Here is a 6,000-nt window from a genome sequence, read left to right as displayed (position 1 = left end):
CAAAGCGAAAGTAAACAACTTTCCAACTCACTGCTTTTCTTCGACTCAATACTGTGGGGCAAATAACTGTAGATGTGTGTTTATTCACATGCCATGCTATGCACTTAAGTGGCAGCGATTGCTTCTACTATGTAGTCAATTGCTCGTCCATCGCTTGGCTGACGTCGGCACTAAAGTTTAGCGGCGCCGTAAAGCGGTTAGCTGGAATATTCATTTGCCTGAGCACATCCGACCGAGAGGGAAGGAGCAGCAGCGGAAAAGAGAGCATAAAGACAGCTATGCGGGGTGGAGGGGGGAAACACGTGAAATTTCTTTGAATATTTCGCCTCAGCGCGCAATCAAATGCCCGTGCAACGGCATATCTGCCATAGTTACTTCCTGTTGCAACGCACATAACTCACACACACATGCGCTCCTCTTCAGCCCGCCAAAAAACCGGAGGGTATTTGAGATATTCGCCATAATATGCAGTCAACTATGTATGCTGCAGCTTCATAAGTTCAGCGGAGATCGTCAAGTGTGTGGCGGTTCGACTCGTCTCTAATGGAAGTATGTTATGTTGCACTCGTGAAGGCATCCACGGATTTCATATATGCATGTGTGTGTGTGCACTTATTTGCAATAGCGCATGCCAGCATATAGTCATATATATCTCAGATATGCATTGATCATAATTGCTGCGCTTGCTTTTGAATGACTGGCATCGCTTCGCGAAAGCAAAGCAACTGATGAACTCTTTCTTCTTGCTTCAAATCGACCAGTTAACCGTGCAAATAGTGGATATTTTCTGCGTCTAGTGGCTATCCAGAAACAGTTGTAGTATTCATAAGAGTCGTATGCGTAATAAGACTCGGCAGTAGTGGCTCCGGTTTGGAGCTCTATGAAGAGTTTCGTTATAAATACTTTGTAGAACTCAATAGCAAGTTACTCTCTGATAAGAGATGTAGCATTGGTCGTTTTAGCACAGTGGATGCTGGGTAATGCTAATTAACCTTCGGTCTTCACGGCCTCAAAAACTTCTAACGGTAATCTGAGCTCGTATTTGACACGAACTATGTTTAGGAACGAAGTTTTCTGATTTGTGCTATCCCTGGAGTGTCGAGGTACCCCATCACCTGAGTATGTGGTGTTGACTCCGTATAGAAATGGCTGCCGGGTTAATACCAATACTGTTTCCGTCCTGTTAAATCCCTGATAGGCCTCAGAGTACTTTCCTCTTTCGTCATCATTAAGTAGATGTGGTTAGTGTAGATTGAGTGGACGTGCTCTTGGGCTGGTGGGGTCACACTGCAAAAGAAGTACTCAAGTGGTATTTCATTACTGCTTTCGTTCTCTGATACCAAATAGATGCGACCACAACCAGCGCAAATCTTGAGCTATGGTAAAACCTCAAATAATTGTTCTAGGGAATGGTTCTCTGTTTTAGGTGCTATATTTTCTCTATCGGCAGTTTCAAAACTTCGAACCATTTTCTAATCTAAAAACTTCATCATATAAAGTAATCAGGCCATTCGGAGAGGAAATTAGTCTTGTAAGTATGGTGTTAAGCAAAGACACACACACGCTCTGGCCGAAGAAGCTCGACCAAACTTCAGGCCAATAAATAATTGCGAATTACTAACCAAAACAAACGAGCGATATAATATCTTTTTAATTGGGTTTCAGTTTCTGAAAACAGCGTTCAAAAACGATTACTTATTTTAAATAGTTTAAAGCGCTTGGACGCTATCAACTTTTTGCCATACATCTGTGCTTCTTAGTATACATATTTATTTGCAATCGGCCTACCTCATATAATGTTCAAGAATAACTAAGTAACCTTTAACTCTTACAATTTAATATGCTACAAATTTAAGAAAGTGCCTGTTGGTGTGCCTCTCATTAAAGCCACCAACAGAAGAAGATAATTAATGCGTTGGATAACCTCAATAAGTTCAAGCACGTCACTTGCAAAACAAAAGTTTGCAAAAGAAAGAATAACAGAAACGAAAAAACCAATTGAAAACCGGCAATCGCTCAGCCACTTCAATGCTTGCATCTAATCCGAAGCAGATTTTGTGACTGAGAGCAGCGTTTACACCCAAAAACGCTCGGCGACACGAATTCCGTTGAAGGTCTTTTCACTTGTATGATGTTCGCAGTTTCGTGGCCACGCCATACCAGTTGCATCGAAATACATATTCAACGAACAAAGTGTAGCAACATGTTGCTGCAACATTGTGCCAACGCAGCAATGTAGTAGTGTGGAACTTGTTTGTGAGTTTGCGCATGTGTGATCACGTGTTTGGCGAAGAATAACTGTTAGTTGATTGAAAGGTGAACATTTTTCAAGGAAAATAATATACAGATATACAATAATACGTAGATAAACAAGCACATATGTATGTAGATGTAAGTACATTTTTAAGCAAGACAGCAATTAATCTCTGGCTTGTAAGTGTTTCATTGCTATTTAATTACTTGGGTTAGGGTATAGAGCTAAATTTTAATATTTTGTCTTCATCAAACGCTCGCCTTACGACTAAAGGTGTTAGAAAAATAGTTGATACGCCGAAAGGTATGCTATACACACATATGTATGTGTGCAGAAGTGTGTGTGTAAAGTTATTTTTTTTCTCGGGTAGAATTTGAAAAAAAGTTCAAGAAAGCAATTAATTAAATTTTATCATTATTAATATTTTAATATAACAGGTGGAGTTCTAACGCAATTACTAATTTTTTTTTTAATCACAATAACACGTTTTCATTACTAAATATATGACAAAAAGTTGAATAGATAATGACAAAGTGTTTTCTTTTAACTATTTTTAATATGTTAGTAAAACACTATCAATTAAAAAAATAAGAATTTCTTAAAAAGATTTCTCAAAACGTCATATTGTTATAATGAAAGCAACAAGTTGAATTCTGTATGTAAATTTGACTTTATTTCATTTACAGTCACTTTCACTAAAGAATGTTAATTAACATTATTCGTTGCGAGAACAGCAAACGCTGTTGATTAACATTCTGTCTTAATATTTCCACAGTACATAATTATATATGTATGTTGTTTGCATTACTGTTACTACTTCAGTCACTAAGTCATTACTGGAAGTATATTTGAATTAACCCGATTATTTTGCGATTTCTGTTATTAACATACATATGTAAGACGGTTAATATGAGAAGAACAACAATTTCTAAGCACAGCTGTCATATAAACTAAGTTCTGATATTCAGTTAGCAAGTATTCTAATACTTCCGGTTATATTCCATAAGTTAAAAGCAAATCAGCTGACGAACTCTATCTCTCTTACAAATTTGTTTAGATAAAAGACCAAATGCTTCTTCTTTTGTGTGATGCATTTTTTCCAAACAGTGATATATAGATATTTTTTTGAGATTACTGAAACGTACTTTACGTACCAAAAATTTTATGGAAGATTTTTAATCGCCGACTAAGTGGTAACATCTTATCGCAAGGAGAACCAAGAACCTCCATACTATTGTGGTCAAAAGCACGTTTCATACAAGCTATAAAACTTTTTATTTCTACCATAAACGACATTTGTAACACCCAAAATGAAATGTCAGAGACCCCATAAAGTATTTAGTACATACTGATGTACCATGTCCGTCTGTATGTATATGAACTATAGTTGTACCTCTGAAATTTTGTACCCATCCTTTTCTCACCAAGAAGCAGTACTTTTGTCGGAACTTCCGATATCGCACCATATATATAACGGGTGATTCATATCCAGGTTCCATACATTTTAACGAAAAAACACAGAAACTTCAAATTTATTGGAGAATGTTTAATATCACTCGAAAGAACTTTATTTGGTATTAATTTTTTGAAGATTATCTCTTCTACATCTAGGTAGGTACTACTGCTTTTTTCGATAGTATAAAATTTCGAATCTCAATTTAAATAATAACGCCGAAAACAGTACAGGAAGCTTAGACAAAACAGACAACAGCAAAAATTCCAATTAACTGCTTTTCGATTTCCTGAAAATAAAGCCTTACTGCCAGAGATATTCAGGCTCAACACAATCGAAAACAATGCTTCGTGTTCTTGTTATTGTTTTTTATTCAAATATGTACAAATAGGATTTAGAATTACTCTGGTCGGCGTCAGTAAGAAGTCCCAAATGGATTTTAAATATACTACGTTTCATAAGAGAACACGATTAAATCTACAAAACCCCATCTCAACACCCATCTTAGGAATAGAATCTGATCAATAACACAAATATTAAAGATTCTAGAGTCTTTCAAGCAAGCATTTATTTGTTAATCTTAGCTTAATGCTGAAAGAACCTCAAATACCATAAGAAATAACTGCTACTTAGTGAGAGCACTCGCATCCTTCTAGATTCTTCAAAGCGTACCCCATCAACCGCAATACAAGTTTGACACTCCATTCAAATTAGTTCATCGCTCATGCAGCTCCACCCGCACACCAACACACACATATGTACGTACACGTATTTACATGCACTGTGAAAGCTTGCATTTAAGCGGCGCACTTGGGTCTAGGTTAGCTGTGGCATTTGCAGCCGTTACAGTAACACCAATAACAATTGCCATAACATCGCAAATAAGCCGAGGACAACCGTGCGCAGAATGAGAATAAAAAGTGTAATAGCAACAACAAACAAACAGCAGATTAACACATCCTATGCAGGTGCATGCATTCATGCAAAACAGTGAACAGTGGAGCGATTTAAGCCACATAAAGAACTTTTTTTGGTAACATTTTCCATGAGGAAGGATCATTTTTATGATTTCGAAATTGTTTCTAGAGTTTTTAATAATTTTTTAGGGTGTAAACGAATAATTTCTGTATAAAAAGTTTCTGCACCCTTATAAGTCAGTTTCAAAAACTTTTTCGAAACCACTTTTTGCTTTTTTAAAATTTTCTATTTTTATGGTAGTTTTTGAAAGTCTGCTATTTCGTTTTGGAATAAAAATCTGTCAGCATTTTCAAGTAGTTGCCTATCTTAGCTACTAACCTCTTTATTTATTTCTCTGTAATCTTCTGTAATCTCATTCTTGGACATTTCTAGTATCTCAGAGACGACTGCAGACACTTCTAAACCTTTAGCAGAATAAAGATTCTCGTTCTTTTGACATTTTATATCATGTTTGACGAGTCACCGACTTCCTAAGCTGGTAACACGATCTATCGCATGCCAAGCTCAGCTGTTTCCAAAATCTATATTTCTGTCTATCAGTTGCTTGGTCTTTATTTGAAATTTGCAGGGTCTTTAGCCGATGCGATGGTGCAATTTAATAATTTTTTTCGTTTTCAAAAAGATCCAAATAAAACTAACTTTTGAACTTAATAAACTTTAGATTGGTTCTTTTTAACTCTTGGAATTATAAGAATTTTATTTTAGGATTGACCTTAAACTTCCAAAGCGATGTTGGCTTCCTTTCCCAAATACTTTACTCTCTGATATCAACGAAAAAATACAAAGATCAATCTTGCTACATACTCAGAACGTTTTGTTATACGAGAGCTATTTGTGTGGTTTACAGTTACTTAAAATGTTCATCACGATGAACATTTACAATTATTTTTTACAACTTTCGACGTGGACTAACTCAGCAGCAGTGCATCGATGTAGTTAATTCAATCTTTGGCGATGAAACTCCATCAAGGACCAGTGTTTATCGATTGTCTGTTGAATCCAATAGAGGTCATAGCGTGATATATTTCGTGAAGGTCGTTCAAAATTTTGTTGCTCCGGAAACTATTGATGCTGTGCGTAAACTGATCGCCATATGACCTATCGTTAAGATTAAGGCAACTGTTGGTATTAATGGGACACATTCATTTTTTCATGCAAATTTGACTGTAAAAAATTGTTCACGTTGAACCCAACACATTTTGTCAATCTCTAAAAAGAAAGTCTCGTTTCGATTGTTCGAGAGAAATGTTAATAAATACTGTAGCGGCACTTGGAATCACGTCTATGATATCGTGAAATATGATGAATAGTGGCT

The sequence above is a fragment of the Bactrocera dorsalis genome, chromosome 2 (genome assembly GCF_023373825.1).
Source record: "Bactrocera dorsalis isolate Fly_Bdor chromosome 2, ASM2337382v1, whole genome shotgun sequence".
NCBI classification, from domain to species: domain Eukaryota; kingdom Metazoa; phylum Arthropoda; class Insecta; order Diptera; family Tephritidae; genus Bactrocera; species Bactrocera dorsalis.
Note: the sequence above shows the minus strand (reverse complement) of the source record.